This window comes from Tenrec ecaudatus, unplaced genomic scaffold, assembly GCF_050624435.1.
Source record: "Tenrec ecaudatus isolate mTenEca1 unplaced genomic scaffold, mTenEca1.hap1 Scaffold_2032, whole genome shotgun sequence".
NCBI classification, from domain to species: Eukaryota; Metazoa; Chordata; class Mammalia; order Afrosoricida; family Tenrecidae; genus Tenrec; species Tenrec ecaudatus.
Window position 1 is genome coordinate 23,048 of NW_027458290.1, and position 19,420 is coordinate 42,467.

Genomic DNA, 19,420 nt, shown 5'->3' on the forward strand with positions numbered 1-19,420 from the left:
ATATGTATATATGCATATATATAATAATGAATTCTTTGGTTCTCTCCCCCTCCCACATTCATTGTTTGCTCCCGAAAGTTCCTCACCCTTCCTACTCCTCTACTCCCCTAGGGCCCTATAGACCATTGCATCAGTTATTGTCTCTAGGGATCCGCGCCTTCTGTGCTTTACAAACTTTGAAACCCAATAGAAACAACAAAAAACAAAACCAAAATAAAACAGCAAGAAGAAAATAATAATAATATAAAGATAAAAATGAAAATGAAGAATAAAGAAGGAAAGACTACCATCAATATTTTAAAGTTCAGCAAAAAAAAAAAAAAATCCTGTCATGGAACAAGTGAGAAATGCTTTACCTTAGAGCAAGTACAGGTTGGATTGAGAGGTAGGTCAACTGACCAATTGTCATATTATGCCATGGTCTGATCCACCGTGATCAAGTTCGCAGTTATCTCTGTCTGAGAGTAAAGCTTTTCAAGGGGATCTGCCAGAGGTTTAATATGACTAAATATTCTTCAGATGGATTTTTTTGAGTTCTCACTGTTCACCTACCCTTCGACAAATTGGATGTTCATAATTTGAGCTCTGAAGGTTTTTCCTTCATCACATTTGAATTGTCACTATCTTTGGGTCACACATGCTGGTGTGCTTCTTCATTGTGGACTTCCTTGACACCTGACTTAGATGGCTGCTTGAAGACAAGCCATTTAGATCCCAGATAATTGATACCCTGGTACCATCTGCTTTCTTCACCCCACTTTGCTATAATGCCCCTATCTTCATTGATTTTTCAATGAAGGTAAGTATTGAGCAGAGCCATGTTAAGATCCTGTACCCAGAATATGATCACCTAGAGGATGGATCTAGCTAAATCCTGTCATATACCATGGGCACCTCTAACTAGTGCCTGGAAAGTGAACATGTGAAACTCCACAACTATGTTAGTCTGGGTGGACTAGGGAAAAAAATTCACAGACATTCATATGTGTACAAGAGAGAACTTTATATCACAGAGAAATTGTACATTAAGAAGGCATAACCGCCCAGTCCAGTTCAAGTCCATAAGTCTGATATTAGCCCAGATATCTGACACCAGACTATAAATTCTTCAGACTCATGCAACACATGCAATGATGCCGAATGCATGAAGAGCACATGCCAGTGGGTGCAAAGTCTTGTGGATCCAGTGGAGATGGGTGGAAACATCTCAAAGCTGTTAAGAGTCTCCACGTGGCTCCTTCAGCTCCAGGGCTCTAGCGTAGCTCCTTGTGCATTGTTGACAGGAATGTCTCATAGGGCATGAGACTGTGTCCTGCCTCCAGCGAGCTATTTTTCTCCTCAGTGCCTCCAAATGATGTCATCAAACTGCACCCAGATTGACAGACTAAACTCCATCCCTTCATCTTAAGTCTCAAATTGACAGCAGATTATACAACTACCACAGCAACCATGGAGGCAGATAAAGAGCAGGACAGGAAAAGCGAAGTAGGTACCTTCTCTATTTGTTTTGTACTCTACTCTTATTTGTATCTTTATGTCATTATAATTTTTCTTTATGTTTAATTATATCTTTGTTTTTAATTGTTTTTGTTATTATCTCCAAGTTTGGAAGTAAAGGAGTGGATGAATAGAGACCATAACTGAGGCAATGGTTTATATGGAAGGGGGAGGAGTAATCAGTGGATCTGTGAAGCAGGAGGGAGCATTAAGCTTATTTTGAAAATGGGCATACAACTTTTTTTTAGAAGTGTTTTAAGTATGGAAATGTGAATGTTATATCAGGAAAAGAAAGAAAGAAAGAAAAAAAGAAAGAAAGAAAGAAAGAAAGAAAGAAAGAAAGAAAGAAAGAAAACGATCTATGGTTACCATGTGTGAAGTGGGAAGAGATTTGGCTTAGGGGGGCATTAAATTAAGTTTAACTGCAGTGAAACAATATGCAGGGGAATAAAAATAATGGTTCTACAACCTGAAAAGAATACTCAATGGCACTGAATTACACATGTAGAAGGCGTTGAATCGGTGAAAGTTTTGTTGCATACAGTTTTGCAAGTATGTGAAATATATTACATGAATAATGATTACAGAGGGGGAGAAATTGTTCTATAATTGACTGTGGTAAAGATTATACAACTCTTCTTGATATGGTTGAAGTATTGAATTATATAAGGGGGAAAGTTCTAATAAAAGTGTTTTGTTTTGAAGTGGATGCTCAGAAATGTTCATCATTTTACCTTCCACTTTAACTCAACAGCCTGCACATCTCATGGGCTACCCTTGTCCTAAGGGTAGAACTGGGCTGCCCAGAGAGAAAGTGGAACATTCCTAGGAAAATAGTATCCCCAGGAATTCCCTTCATTATGGCTCACACCTCAGGCCAACTGTCTGCATTTCTACAAATCTACCCATGGTTTTCAGGAAGAAATTGTTTGTCCACAGTCAGTGCAAATGATGAAGGGTAGAGATTGACCTCACAGAACACAGGTCAGGAAAATCCCCTCTAGAGGCCATTACTGCTCCTCCTCAGAGCCATCCTCTTTCTGCTTCCACAAGCACAGCACACGTGGATCGCCTACAGTAAAATATGGTAACAGAGCTCCAAGTCACACATGAAAGTCAGGTATCTTAGGCCTTCATCCTTACCATGTTAATCAGAGATGCCTGTGGAGGTGACACCCTTCTGGATTCTTCTTGGTGACATGAATGTCCTACCCTGTAAGCACCTTCATGTCAAAAGCAGTTCTTTTCATCTTAGAATGGTTTTAAATTATATTTCCCCCCGTATTCCTAGGTGTGATCGTGCAGGTAGAGCTGCTACAGACCAGTCATGAGTTGGGAAAGCTATGTGCTATGTCTCAAAGTGCTATGTCTAGCTTCCAGGTCTGAAAATATCAATGTTTCTAGATCTAAAAGGCTCTGGGAAACACGACCTGTGTTAGGTGGCACAGAAGCCTTGTGATGAGTCTTAGCAACAACTCAGTTTTCACATATTGATGCATTGCAACCACTATAGCTCAACCAGCTGCATGTGTTTTAACAATCTGAAACCTGAGGACACTGACATGTAAAATGTAGGAAACGTACTAGGAGACACAATGAAGGCTTAATGGTCAAACATCTCAAGCATCACAACCCTAATTGGGCAGCAGAGGGAGCTCAGGGTACATGGGACTCAATCTTTGCCACAGGAGCAGGTGCAGGGGGTGCCAAGTGTTTCTTTGCTCTTGTGTCTGGAGTTTTCCAATTCACCCATGTGGAAGACCACTTCAAGGAACCTTCAGCAACTAGGTTCGCATGCCTCTTATTTTCCTGGAGGGCAGATCCTAAAAATTAAAAGCCCATATTCTTCCTCAGAAGACAGGGGAGAAAGAAATCACACTTGGGACAAGTTGAAATCAATCCCAGAAGGACTGGTAGTCTCTCTATGCCGTTAAATTCTGACCTCCATGTGCTTCACTCAACACAATCAGTTTCTCTCCATCCTAATTATTTTTTCCAAATTACTTTAGGTTGAAATTGTATGTGTGTGAATCCCAGCCCAAGTATCTCCTGTGAAGAGAAAACCAAACCAAACCTGATTTTACCATTTCTGAAATAATTGACAGTTGTATATTATTTTTGTCAATATTTATTATTTTAATAGGTAATTATTCTCTTGAGAAAAACATATCCTTTAACCAGGATTTGTCAAATTATTTTTTTTACATTTTATTAGGGGCTCATAAAACTCTTATCACAATCCATAAATATACATACATCAATTGTATAAAGCACGTCTATACATTCTTTGCACACCAGCCTGTATGATCATGAGGTGTACACGTGATCATGTATCAGACATCAAAGACCCAGAACAAAATAATATCTTTGTGAATGAAGAGGAGTGTGCAGTGGCGACCCAAAGCCCATCTATAGACAATTGGACATCCCCTTACAGAAAGGTCACAAGAAAGAGAAGAGCCAGTCAGGGTGCACTACAGCACCGATGAAACAAACAACTTTCCTCTAGTTCTTTAATGCTTCTCTCCCCACTATCATGGCCTCAATCCTACCTTATAAATCTTAGTAGACCAGAATATTTACACTGCTACAGATAAGATCTCGCAACACAGGGAATCCAGGACAGATAAACCGCTCAGAACCAACAATGAGAATAGAGATATCAAGAGAGTAATGGGAAGGTGGGAGTAGAAAGAGGAAATCAATCACAAGGATTGACATAGAACTCCCTCCCAGTGGGACAAACAGCAGAAAAGTAGGTGAAATGAGACAGCAGACAATGCAAAATATGAAAATCATAATTTATAATTCATCAAGGTTCATGAAAGAGGGAGAGTGGGAGAGGGAGGGGAAAATGAGGAACTGATATCAAGGGCTCCAGTACAAAGCAAACGCTTTGAAAATGATGATGGCAGCATATGTACAAATGTGCTTGACAATGGATGAATGCATGAATTGTGATAAGAGCCCTAAGAGCCCCCAATAAAAGTATTTAATAAAAAAGAAAGCATTAGTATTGTAAAGCATAATACCTAGATTTGGAGAGCACAATCAACTCCTCAAGCATGGGAGACTTCCTCTAGTTTTTGGAAGATGCCCTGGAAACGTCCCGATGTGTTATGCAAATTCACAGACAGCATTGGCTTCTCTGGGTATGTAGAGACCTTCAGCATCTACAGAACTTCTAAGTTTAACTCAGTACCTTAAAATTCTTGGTGTGCAAAAGATTTGTGAAGGGAAGGCAAGCTTGATTCAAGGCAAGACAAACCTGCAGGGAAGGAGCGAGACTCAGGAGCCACTGTCATATTCAGCTCAAGGGGACAATTAAGGGAAGGTCTAGAAGGGGCTGGGGAGGGTTTTACTTTTAGCATATGAATTTTCTTTTCCAAAAGATAATTTAAAAGAGAATTAGACAAGGGAAGCTTGTGTCAGATTAAATATATATTTCTAGGGGAATATTTATTTAACTGCATCAAGAAATGAATAAGCACCACACTTAAGGGGTGGAGAGGAGGAGGGCACATTTCAAGGCACTGTCTCTAACTGTAGGTTGACATTTCCATTAAGTCAATTCTTTCTCTTAACAACCCTATAGAATAGGGCTGCCCTTGTAGGCTTCTGAGTCTATAAATCTTCATGGGTGTGTAGAGAATTCTTCCCCCTGCAGAGCCATTGGAGATTTAGAATGACTGACCTTGCATTTAGCAGCACACTGCATAATGAACCCCACACGCAGGGCTTTCCAAGATATCTAGAACATTCTTATCTACTCTTGGAGTGACTCTCTTAGAAGTCATTCAACATTACTTATGACTATATAGGCAGAAGGTATGCAAATAGACCCCTCCCCTGCTGAGGAAAACCATCCAAGTCCCAACTCTGAAGCTCTTGGACAGTTGCTCCACCTCTGGAATTCCAAGGTACCCCCATTCAAGACTGAACAAATCAAGTCACAATGGAATCTCTATTGAGCTCAATTTTCCTTTTTGGAATTTCAAAAGACGCTTTGATGCAGAGAAAGTGTGCATGAGGGGGCATGAGTGAGAGGCAGTAAATATGATTTTCAGGATCAGGATGTCTGTGTGTTTGCAGGTGTCCAGTGTGAGGTGGAGCTATGGCATCTGAGGGAGACTTGAGGCAGTCGGAGGCTTCTCTGATATTCTCCCGTACAGTCTCTGCATTCATTGCCTGTATTTATAATATACACTGGATCTGCCTAGCCCCAGAGAAGGGGCAGCAGTGGGTTTCATACATGAATAGTGTTGGTAGGACTCTCCGAAGGGCCAATTCACCATCTCCAAAGACAATGGTAAGGACATACTATAACTTCAAATGGACAACCTGAACTTCAAGGACACAGTTTTGTATTTCTGTGCAAAAGATGCACAGTATGGTAGTTACATAATCTGGTGTGAATTTGGGACTTCAGAGGATAAAGAGGGAAGGGTTGGAGTCTGTCAATTGGATCATAGCCAATGAAGCCTCTGCGTGGGCATGGCCTTCTGAGAATTCTGGGAAATCCCGTATTCCATCTTGGAGGTGGAAGAGAGACTCTCTAATCCCTGGGAGACACCCTACTGACAAGGGTGACTCTCTGTGAGACATCCCTGAATAGAAGCCACATGGACCTACCCCATGCAGCCCTGGGTTCTGGAGAAGACATGTAGAGACCCGTCTCCGCTGAAAAGCTTACAATGCCACTGGATCCAAAGACTTTCTGCCCACTGGCCTGTGACCATCTTGCATTCTGGATCATTGCATGTATTTCATAAGTATGAAGAGGAATTTATACATTGGTATCCGACACATGGGCTAATAATGGACTTATGGGCTTGGCCCTAACTGGGGTTAAGATGCTTTCTAAATGTACAATTGCCCTTTATATTAAATCTCTTATACACAATATACGTGTGTCTATGGATTGGTTTCTCTAGTCTACCCAGATCAACGCACACAGTGAGGAGAATGGTCAGAGTTAACCCAGACATGAATGTACCCTAGTGGAAGAGGTTAGGCTGCAGGAACCCCTCAGGATCTGCAGAGCACAGGACTCAGACCCAGGAGCAGGTCCAAATGGAGCTTCACTACTGGCTTCCTGTTGTGTCTGGGGATTCTTCTCCTTCTCAGCATCCCTCAGGGAATCAGTGCATCTCCTCCCGTCTTTCTGAAACACTCACCCAATCTCCCTCTGATGATAGGATGATTTCAAACTTAGCTTGTTTCGTTTTTCCCTTGAATTGTCTCAAATTTCCCATGTAATTGGTAATTCCTGCATCTAGGACAAATTCTGTTCAAATCATCGGCTTCATCAAAAACTTTATCCCTTGCTTTCAATAACCCTCCTGTATTCCCTCCTTCCTCGGGATAACAGTCCCTGCTGTGCAAAGGATCTCACTTTATTATCTTTGTATGTTTGTGTGTGTGTGTATATATATATATATATATATTTCCACACAACATACTACATGAACTTACCACCAGTAGCCCAATCCTAGATCAAGTCACCTCTCTCCATTCATCCAAATGGAGACTTTCTTCTCTGAGTTCATTCATTTTATTCATTCACAGCTCCTGTCTGTCCTTGTCCACCACAGGCTAATTTGAGAGTCAGTGTTTTTTTCTCCAAAGGCTGTTTAATTTAGCAGTTGTGCATATTGATACAAGAGTAGGAAAAGGGAGATAAGACACATTTTATGCTTAGTCTCAACATGCCTCCACAGACCTCACCTCCCTTCCTGCCCTATGTCCCCTTGTGCATGGGCTATAAGCATCCTATTCTGTACAGGGCACCCACAGGTTCCCTTCAAGTTCTGTCAGAATATCCTTCTCTAGAGACATGCCCAGGGACTGATTTTCTGTCAATCAGTACTGTGACTGCTGTAGTTATGATCACATATTTCTGAGTCAGGCACACACAGAGGGAAAGGCTATGGGAACCCAGACACATACACCCATACAGGGAGAGGGCGGGGCTCAGGGGTCACTCAAGCCCACAGATAACAGGGACCCTCAGGGGAGAAATGTAGAGGAGCCTAAGAAGGATTAGTTAAATTAGGTACCTATTTCCTCTACCTGCAGAGAAAATGTCTCTGCCACACACCTCCACATTCTTGTAGCTCAGTGTGTATATTCTTGTATGCACTTTGTCTGTTTTTTTTGTATGTGCTAGTACACATGAACTACTCTGTGCCTTAATATGTTATACTATGTGACAGAACTTGTAGTCTGTTCTGCATTGATTCTATTATTATAATTCTAGTATATTTTAGTGTGTCTTTGTGGGTTTTTTTCTTAAGTAAATGCATGTATATTTATTAATCTGAGGGTATTGTATGAAGATTTGTTAGTTCTAGTATATGTGCTGATTTGTTCATAGTAGGCATGTGTATGTTAATATGACTGTTAAAACACAAATGTCATTATGTGAGTTTCCTGCTTGCGTGTGTTCAGTCCAACCCATGTGAGCTCTTCAAACTTTATGAGCTCACATCTCCTTGAATAAAATACTTTATTGAGTGTTAAGAAATTACTAAGCATGGGGGAATCCATTAGAGGCCCATAGTAATATGCACAGCAGAGTACGCTAATCCGTGAAACTTCTTTTTAAAGTGGACAATAAGAAACAGAAGGACATGAACAGCAAATCCTAGAGGTGAACTAGTCAATGCAGAGACATCCTTAACTAGGAAACAGGCCCAGAGGGATGTTTATTTTCTCCTCTCTGAAGCTCTTGTGTTTATGGATGGCAATGATAAAGCCTTTGTAAAAGAATGCACGCTACACTCAAAGGATGTCTAGTTGTAGGTACATGGGTGATGCCAAGAGCCAACGTGAATGCAGAAGTTTAAAGGTAAATGAGATGGATCAAGGAAAAGGATGACTTATCTTCCATCATCTTTGCCCAGAGAATGGGGTTCAAGCTCTCTAAATAAGGTTAACTGATGAAAAATAACACAAACTATTGGAGAGGGCTTACTCCTATTCCTTTCAAACAGCTAAAAGAACTCAAGGTTGCTTGTGCCCAATATGGCCCAACTGCCTCTTTTACTCAATCTTTATTAGATACACTTTCCTTCGAGGTGCTTCCCGCCGCAGAATGGAAACAATTGGCTTTTGAAAATGCAAATACTGCCTGCCAGGCAGCGCTGAGACCTTTTGGAAAAAAGGGCAACCTGTCCGATTATATCAGACTATGCTCAGACATTGAACCTTTCTTTACTCAGGGGCTTGCGATAGCAGCTGCTTTGTAAGGAAAAACAGTAAAGGAGGGTTAATGATACTATGGAACTTATGGGAGCCCTGCAGGCTGGGCTCCCTTCCCCCTCTGCTATTCCAGCCAATACATATAAGATCATTTTAGATTTAAAAGATTGTTTTTATACCACGCCCTTGGATCCAAAATATTGTAAGAGATTTGCCTTTAGTGTCCCTTCCACCAACTTCAAAGAGCCTATGAAGAGATATCATTGGCTTGTTTTGCCTGGAGGAATGGCCCCAACCCGCTATTAATATGGGGAGGAGGGCATGTTTGGGTTTTTACACAGGATGCTGATGGAGCATGGGGGCTGCCTGAATGGTTGGTGCAGTTTGCAAACCATGCAGATGGTAATTTGCCTCAGAGTGCTTCTGGGGACATGGCTCAGTGAGAAGTACTAGGCTTAAGTTTCTGATCCACCACTCTTACTTCCTGCTGTCTGGGAAGGTCTGGAAATCAAGATGTGGGTTAATGACTCACGCCCTCCCTGTACAAAGTGAAGGAAATGTTATTCCACCCACTCCACAGTCTTTTTCCTCATGTAGACTAGAGATTCAAAAGAATAATAAAACCATATTGTGGAGATCGTGTCTCACAGACAAGCCCATCAGGTATAACGTCACAAAAGAGAGATATATCATCGATTGGTCTGTTAACCAGGACAATACTAAAAAAAAAAACACTGCCAAATGGGAAAAGGGGCTGTCTGCAGGGCTTTGGTGGTCAGATTTGGGTTTTCCACAAACTCAGTGGTGGAAAATAGGGGCTGCTTAGGGGGACATGAAGCTTATGGGCCCTACCTCCAGACCACAGGGAAATGTTACTGCCTGCGTACCATCGCCTTATGTACTTTTGGCAGGGAATATTACTATAGATCATGATGACTCTAAGTTTAACAGGTCTTGTAATAACTGCAATTTGTCTAATTGTATTACCTGGTCCCCTGAAGGTATTGTCATCGCCATTTTATATCAACCTTCTTTTGTTATGCTGCCAGTGAATATTACTGGGCCTTGGTATTCAGAAAGAGGGTTACAGGTATTAGAAGAGACTGAAAAAGCATCAACCAGATTTAAGTGTTTTGTAGGTTTGCTTATAGCAAGTATTTTAGCTATATTAAGTTTAGGTGCTACTGCTACTACTGCAGCAATTGTACTTTCACAAATCTTACAAACTGCCCACTGTGGAAATGAATTATCCAAAGATGTGACTAATGTTTTGGGTACTCAAGAAGATATAGACAGGAAGTTAGAACAAAAAGTAAATGCTCTTTATGACATGGTCATGTATTTAGGAGACGAGGTGCAGGGGCTTAAGGCCAGGTCTAGTCTACAGTGCCATGCTGTACATACATGGATCTGTGTTACACCTAAATAGTACACTAACAGTCAGTATAGCTGGATTAAAGTGTAGAATCATCTTCAAGGTACTTGGCACAATGCTAATGAGTCTTTAGATTGATTACAACTCCATCAAGAAATATTAGCCATAAAAGATGCTAAGTCTCTTTATTTTGATGTCGACAAGGTTGCTGAGGATTGGCTCCAGCATTTTCAAGATTCTTTCCCTTCGTTAGGAAATCTCAGAGGCCTACCTCACATGCTTTTTCTCTAGTCACAGCGGGAGTGTGTGTATTGTTTATCTTATGCATACTCCCTATGATACTGCACAAGGTTATGGTTGAATTATTGGCTTTAGGAACAAAATTACAGGAAGTACACCTGCATACTTCACTCCCTCCCCAAACAGGAGTATAAGGCAGAGGCTGGTTAGTCAGACGGGTAAAATCGAGTCTGAGTATTCCAACCTAAGACAGGTCATAGTCTCCTGCAGACAGTGACTGATGACGGGTAAGGGCGATTTCAGGACTTCACAACCTAAGACAGACACAGTGATCTGCTGACGTTTTGAGTAAAGACGTCTTCAGTAAATAAAAAAGCGGGGGCTGTTGAAGGCCATTAAGACTCAGCTTTGAAACAGCTGATAAGTCTCATGAACTATGTGTCAGTGTTTGCTGATTTCTTCTGTGACTTTACGTTTTGAACATACTGTTAAGAACAAGAACAACAACAAAAAAAAGAACAAGAAAGTATGCAAAGTCTGGGAAGATACGTTGTTTAATTTTCTCAGGGATGTCTGCCTTGGCAGAAGACAAAATTGCTATGTGTAGCAAATGTGCTTGCTTAACAATGAGATAATAAACCCCGGGTTGTTTCTGCATGGATAAAAGGAGTATGTAAAACAAACCCGAAGCTTCAGTATTCACTGTTGCCCTCCCAATACTTTTAATCTCTTCTTTTTACCCTAATAATCATTCCCCCTCTTTCAGGACGGTTTGACTCCTGAGCTGGCTACGACAGCCCCTCCTTGATCAAAATTCTTCATCTAAAGCTTGAGTAAATTTTAACTCCTTCCAGAAAAAAATTGGTTGGTGTATAGAAAAAAGACCAAACAAACAAATATCCTGAATACTGAAAGTATAACAGTCAAGAGATCAATCATTGCATTAGATAAATCTGCTGAACAATGCCTCTTTAGAGTATTGAAAGGAAAAGATATTACCTGGAGGACTGGTTTCACCTGACCAAAGCAGGCTATTGTCAATTGACTCTTGTGCATTTGAAAGATGAACAAAGGAAGGCTGAAGAAGAATGAATATATTAGAATTGTAGTTCTGGACAAGAATGTCCCACATACCATGGACATGCAAAGGACAAACAAGTCTGTTTTGGAAGATGTAATGTCAGAGTGCTACTTAGAGGCAAGGATGGTGAGAGTTCATATTATATACTTTGGACATATATCAGAAAAGATCATTCCTCGAAAAGGATATTTTGTTTGGTAAAGATGACGGGCAGTGAAAAACATGAATCCCACTACCAAATGGATTAACAAAGTGACTGCGACAAATGGTTCACCAAACCCGAAGAATGATATTCCTGCTCAAATTGCCTAATGCACAGAGAGGACCATAGGGCCATCCCAATCACAAGACACGGCATCCCTTAATGACCCACAGCGCTATGAGGGACAACACTGTGGCACACTGTGGGAAATGTGCTCGATCTGACTTCACCACACTGGGGCAAAACTCTAAGGGCATGCAACAGAGCAGCAAGAGGAGCAAAGCAATGAAGTGCCCGGGAAATACAAAAAAACAGACTGAGTGGCCAAGGCATGGTACCACATCAGACTCAACCAACAGTAAAATACTCCTAATGATCAACGAACAAACCTGGAATGATTCTTAAGTCTTTTCTCTTTTTTTCCGGTGGTTGCTTCCTTTTTTGTTGTTGTTATTTTGCTCTGTCTTGTTTCTGTGCTTATTATTGTCTCCGCATGTCTATCTAGATAAGATTGGCAGGATAAACACACCAGAGGAGACAACAATGGGGCTGATGGTTCTGGGGGGGGGGGATAAAGGAAACAGGGAAGTGGGGGAAAGGAAGTGGCTGTAAGCCTGGGGTCAAGGGCACAACAAGTGATCTAAAATCGACGTTGAGGAGAGTGTAGGATTCCTGGTAGGGCGTGATCAAGGGCAATGTAATGAGAGGAATTACTGAAAACTGATGAAGGCCAAACATGATAGTGGGACAAGAGGAAAGTAAAAGGAAATAGAGGAAAGAAGTAGGAGACAAAGGGCATTTATAGAGTTCTAAATACAGTCATTTACATATGTACACATATATATGACAAAAGGGTAACATATCTATGTAAATATATTTAAATTTTAAGTATAAAAGTAGCAGATAGACATTGGACCTCTACCCCAGTACTCTCTCAATGAAAGAAGACTTTGTTCTAATAACCTGGCATTCCATGATGCTCAGCTTCCTGACACAATCGATTAAGACAAAATGGTGCAGAAGCAAATATGGTGAAGAAAGTTGATGCTGCCTGGCTATCAAAAGATATAGCTTCTGGGGTCCTAAAGGCCATCAAACTGAGAAGCTACAAAGTCCTCATGGAAGAAGCACACAAGCCTGTGTGATCATGAGGTGTCAATAGGATCAGGAATCTGGCATCAGAGACACAGAACAAAAAATCCTATCAATTTGAAAGAGGGGTAGTGTGGAGTGAGACCCAAAGTCCATCTGTAGGCAATTGGACACCCCCTTACAGAAGGGTGTGTTACACAGAAACAAAACCAGGACACTTGTGAATATATATAGATATGTGCATACATACATCTATTACATATACAATATATAATCATTATATATAAAACCATTATATATAATCATTATATATTATTATATATTCTATATAATGGATAGACATATAAAGCACAAAAGAATATAGCAGCTAATTTGTTCACACAGCTGTCCAGAGTGCTCAGTTCAACTCACTTCCGTGAAACATTTAATATACTGGAAGTCCTTCAACTCATGAGGGCCACTGGGTCCAAGGTCAAGGAAGCAGACAGGTGAGTCTTATGTACGGCAATGCAGGCAGTCTGGACACAGGCAGCAAACAAAGGGCAGATCATCAACAAAGAGCAAGAAGATAGGATCCAACAGTCCCAAGCTCAAGTGATGCATACATCAGCAACATGATGAAGCACTTCACAAAGGAACCTCAAGCTCTAGCGACATGATCCACAGGTTGTTAGGCCAACACTTAGTGTAGCTCACAAGTTGTGGCAGAGAACTAGCAGGCGCACCCTGATCTGATGAGAAGAGTGCAAGAGAGAGAGAGGCACGGTTTGCCTAGCCATTTATCTCTTTGCCCTCCAATCAAACTGCAACATTATTTATACCATGTTCCTATGAGCCAGGTTGGCACAATAAACTAACCTATCAGAATAGGTCACAAGGATGAGCCAGTTAGGGTTCAGTATAACACCTATGAAACATACAACTTTTCTCTAGTTGTTTAGTGCTCCCCCCACCCCACAATCATGACCCCAAATCTACTGTACGAAACTGGCTAGACCAGAGAATGCACATGGGTACCGAAAAGAGCTAGAAACACAGGGAATCAAGGGCAGATAAACCCATCAGGACCAATAATCAGAGTGGCAATACCAGGAGAGTAAGGGGTAGGTGAGGGGTGAAAGGGGAAATGAACACAATGATCTACATATAACCCCTTCTCAGGGGGATGGACAACAGAAAAGTGGGTGAAGGGAGACATCAGACAGTATAAGACACGAAAAAGCAATAAAAATTATAATTTATCAGGGCTTCATGAGGGAAGAATAAAATGAGCTGATACAGCGCTCAAGTAGAAAGAAAATGTTTTGAAAGTGATGATAGCAACATGTACAAATGTGTGTAACACAATTGATATATGCATGGATTGTAATACAAGCTGTACAAGCCCCTGATAAAATGAGTTAAAATAAATAAATTTTTTAAAAACATGCGTTCATCCTCAATTATGAGGATGGCACAGGAGAGTGCAATGTTTTGTTCTGTTGTGCAATGGGTCCCAGTGAGATGGCACTGACTCAATGACAGCTGATATGACAACAGTCTCAGAAACCACAAATATACACCCAGCGCAAACACAAAGACATTAGTGTTTTATGTTTACAAAAGATATTATTTCTCTCATGAAAAAAAGGGAAGAGGTTTCTTCAGTTAAAAAATGTTGGAACAAACAAGGTGACAACAAAATCACTGAGGCATTTCCACCCCTCATTAGTCCATTCTTTTGGTGAGCTGAAGGCAGTTCTCTAAGGGCCTCACAGCATGCCAGGTGGCAGAGTACTTTCAGGAACATGGGCTCTAGTCTAAAACAACACACTCACTAAGTGGTGAGCAGCTATTTGTCTGTCTAGGAAACTGTAAATCATGCAGTCCTGTACACTGAGGGTTCAGCTGGAAGTTCAGAGGATCCAGCAGAGCAAGAGACTGACAATAATTACTCACTGGATTGCAGGATGCTTAGAAGGTCTATAATCAATTGAATCAAAATAAAATTTCTTGAGAAACTTCCAGCCTAACTGTAAGATAGATGAAAACTAAAAATTCTGGCAGCTAGAGTATTCACATAAGATTAAGAAGCACTTTTTTACTGTTTTGTTGCTTAAGTTCAACTTATTGGGTTCCAACATAACAATAGTTTTTAGAGCACTTAGTAACATTTTCTATGAGACAAGAAATAACCTGATACCCATGTCAGATGACAATATTTTAAGAAAAATATAGACGAGTGTTGATAATGGATCTGAATGAAAAAGTTATTTTTAAAATAGGAAACTGAGTCAGACAATATATTAAAATAAGCATGCATCAAGATTAATTCTAATTCATCCCAGAATTGATTTAACACAAGAAAATGAACACTCAAATATGCCTAGTGATGGGGGAAAAGTCAATTATCTAAATTGACACAGAATGAATAATAAACAAAGTAAAAAGCTTTTCATGTTAAAAAAAAAACAACTACAAATCTAACATGAAATAGGTAAAACTCAATATGCTAATATACATTCTTGTAAAAAAAAACTTTGAAAATGTCACATGTAAGAGAAAGAGAAAAAAGTTCACCCCATCGCAGAATCAGGATAAACATACATATCCATTTTCACCACTCATATTAAAAATGATACTAGCTAGATTGATCAGAAAAAAAGAATTAATAAAAAGAAGAAAATGACTTCCAAAAAGAAGAAAAGAAAATTCCTTATTCATCATAAATTGAAGATGTCATGTAAAAAAGTTGCCAATTGAAGGCAAACAAGTGGCCATCTAGCTCGGAAACAACAAAGCCCACAGAGAAGTGCGCAACCTAAGCGAATACAAGGTGTTGAACGGACCAGGTGGCAGACACCAAGAACAAAAACCATCATTGTGTGATCACCTTCCTCTAATCTCTGGGGGATGGGCAATGGGAAGGTGGGTGAGGGGAGAGGCCTGGAAGTATAAGATAACATAATAATTTATAAACTATTAAGGGTTCATGGGGGAGGGGAGAGCGGGGAGGGAAGGGAAGGGATAAAAAGGAAAACGAGCTGATTCCAGGAACCCAAGTGGAAGGAGAATTTTGAGAATAACGAGGGCAACTAATGTATAAGGGTGCTTTACTCAATTGATATATTTATGCATTGTGATAAGGGTTGTATGAGCCCCAATAAAAAGATTTATTAAATTTTTTAAAAGTTGCCAAATAGGTCATAAATACTATATACAGGTAGTAAATGTTAAAATGTTCTAGGCAACATTTCAACACACAAAAATACTTGGTACTTAAATCCCTAATGATAAACTGCTAATCTCCAACTCCCAAACCATTAACCCTTACATATTAAGATGCTGACCATCTTTCAAACACACCTATACCCTTCTAAAACACAAGAGGAGGAGGAGGTGATGCTGTTTGCCAGAGAGCAGGGAGAGCCGGCCAGCCTGCCTGCAGGGCTAAAATGGGCAAAAGCAGTACTAGGAGATTTATATATGCAGTTAGCAGGTAGCACACATTTTGCCCTAACAAAACTACTGGTAAACATCCTTAGTTGTTATCAAAAAGGATACTACAAAAACATGTGTATGGTACACACACATGCACTTATGTACACACCAAAATCACATAAATAATGAAATTGAAAATAGATTTTTGTGTGTGTGAAACATTTTGAAACAATGATAAGATCTACAAAAATAAAATGGGATCCAACTCAACTATTCAAGTTTGTGAGACAGGTGGGAAAGCCTGGGGACCCCAGGGTGGGAGAGTGCCGACAGCGGGCCAGGGATCCAAACGGCATGCTGACACACAAGTGCACAATGTGAGCATCTCCAACCCATTTTCCTAACAGGACCTCCTCATTGACCACCTAGGTAGTGTCGAGAAAAACAAGTCCCCACTCAGTGGCTGGCCTACACACCTTTTCCAGCAGGTGGCTGCCCGGGGTTCAAGGCTAGGGGCGATCAGGGAGTGTGGAGGCAGCTCCAATCATTCCCTCTCACCTCCTTCCTCTCTCCTGTCCTCCCTCCTCTACTCCTGCCCCTCACCCCTCCACCCCCATCTTACAAGGAAGATTAGATCAAATCATCCGACATTGAAGGATTAAAAAGTGACATCACTATGAACACTTGGCCACCACAAGCCAGTTATCCCTGTGGTAACTTTTCCAACACTTCCTGCTGAAACCCCAACAGGTCAGAGGGATCTAGAGGTCCTTCTTTCATGGTCTAAATTCCTACTAAAAATCAAGATCCAGTGAGCTTCAACAATTTCTGCTCCAGGGGAGGTTTCTGTCCTCCCTCAGCTCGCCTTAGGACACCTACATTACCTTTACCAGGTGTACCGTCCCAGTCAAACAACCCACCTGACCCTGCTAAGTCCCTGCCTGCTCCAGGGAGGAGTCCCAAGGAGGCTGCAGCTAAGGCTCAAAGGGAGGACAGCAAGAAATGCCAATGCAGCGGCAAGGAGACCTACTGTGTGTTATGTGCACAAGATGCTCCAGTAGGTCCACTCAGACTCCAGTATCTCGTTCAGGGCCATGAGCGTTGTGCACTCGTTGATCAAAGACACCTTTGGGCACATCGCCGACCAGGCATCTCAACTGGCACATTCCAAACTACTCCACCATCACAGCCTGCGACATCCTGGTGACCATGAGCCTGCTGCTGCCTGGACAGCTGGCAGAGGCGCCTTGGCCAAGGGCCCCAGGGCCAACGCCCACTACACCAGCCCCAAATAAATTGTCCTTCAGCCTCACAACGTTCAAACGCCAAGGGCCCATTTCAGGGTCACTTCCAGTTTCATCCCCCAAATAGAGGTTGAACACCTTAACATTACCTTGTTTTTGGTTCCTTTGTTTCAGTTTGGTTTTTGATTCTTCTGTGCATAGTTTAGTTAGATTACTTTTGTGATGGAGAGCATCTTTCTTTCTTTTTAACATGTTTTGGGGCACTTAATCCACATATCCCACATAATCCCACAATTCAGCCATCTTAAGCATTCCACAATCATTACCACAATCGATTTCACATCGTCTATTTTCCCACTATGATTAAATCGCCTTTAAGCAGACTTATTAGTCACCTTCAGTTGTAGTGTTCAGTCCCCTCAATCCTTCATTCTTACTCCCCAAGTCCCCTCACCCTCCCCAACTCCGCCAGCGACCCACCCCGACCCCACCCAGGCATCCTTACAGACACTCGCATGTTATTTCATCTCTAGGCATCCACTCCTTTTGTGCTTCACAAACTGAACCCAACAGAAACAATAAAGAATAGAAAGGAAATGAAATGGGAATGATTTTAAAAACCTTAGTAATATATAGATAGAAATAAAAACAAAGAGTAAGAAGAAAGGGCGGCCACCAATATTTTAAAGCCAGGGAAGACGTTTCTGTCACGGACCAGCAAGAGATCTTGCGCCTAGAACAGACTCTGGTCGGGTCCAGAGAGAGGTCAGCAGAACAAGATCCCGGGCTCACCTTTGAGCTGAGGAGGCACAAGGAGTCTCGGGAGGAGGCATCGCTGTGCGGAAGGAAACAAGGGAGGGGGGTTAGGAGACCCGCAAAGAGAGAATCAGGGAACCCCGAAGCCCCAAACCCCAGCCGGGATCCCCTTTCTCCAACAGGGACTCCCACCATGAACCACAACCAATCTGAAAGCAGGGAAATAGGACCGGCCTTGGGGACACCCGCCCACCTCTCACCAAGAGAAGCGCTGGCAGGGTTCCTGGGGGAGAGAAAGGGCGCTTGCACCCTAGTCAGCTGGAATAAAACAGCCTCCGCCCACATACATGTCCCGGAGCCCAGAGCCTCCCACCTGGGAGCGCCAGCAACAGGGTGCTCAGGCTGTGGACGCTTCTCTGGCACCGCAAGCAGAGCACCGACAGTGGAATCCTTGCAGTGAGTTGCAGTTCAGAATAAGACACCGCCACTTCCGGCCCTGTCTGGGCGTGACCCGGGGTGGGAGGAGCTGGCGGGGTCAGAGAGGGGTAGGGGTCTGCCTTCACTTCCTCTCAAGGCAGCTCTTTCCCCGCCCATTTCTGCTGAGATGCCAGCACAGGCGCCTGGTGAGGGGGTGGGCGGGGCCTGGCCGGCTTGGGGCGGGGCTCGGGGAGGAGCCAGAGAGGAGAGAGGCGGTCCACGCCAAAGGGTCCACACCTGTGGCTGAAACTCCAGCGGCAAAGACTCAGATAACAATGGCTGAGGCACCAGTAATTTGGCCCTTTGCAGAGGGAGTGCATGGGTGACATGGTTGAGATAGAACCATGTACGTTGGGTGTGGATGTGTATCCTCCTAACAAACTGGAAACACCCAACCCCCCAACTCTGCCAAAGTGTTAATGGGGCTGAAGCAAGAACTGAGGGTCCCTGCTTAACATATGAGTTCAAACAGTTACCGTACCATGGGCTCAGAAGATAAAGGGGGGCCTGGCCTCTATCACTTTCTGTTTATAAGGACAGGACTCCCTCATATGCAAATTATCTTTCAGGCACTAGGGTACAATTTCACCCTTGGGGTGGGAAAACTATCAGTTCTCTACAGACAGGGCTGTGGGTCTCTTGGGAAACAGAGCTGTGGTCTAAAGATGCTATTGCTGTGTGTTCTGCTGTGCCTGTGACAGTTCCCCAAGGTGAGAGATTCAGATATCCGACCTGGGTCTATGGAGATAGTTGTGACTGACATGGAATTTTCTTTTTTTAATTTGCAGGCGTCCTGTCCCAGGTGCAGCTTCAGGAGTCGGGTCCAGGACTGG

At 42.2% G+C, this 19,420-nt stretch overlaps 1 long non-coding RNA gene across 1 annotated transcript; it reads right to left on the reverse strand.

Moving 5' to 3' along the window:
* Window positions 1-2,238: 2,238 nt before the first annotated feature.
* Window positions 2,239-18,617, reverse strand: LOC142436297 (uncharacterized). The gene is made up of 3 exons (XR_012781860.1): window positions 18,484-18,617; window positions 18,147-18,189; window positions 2,239-2,569 (listed from the first exon to the last, which is right to left on the reverse strand). It is a non-coding gene; the product is annotated as an uncharacterized LOC142436297 (long non-coding RNA).
* Window positions 18,618-19,420: the final 803 nt, after the last annotated feature.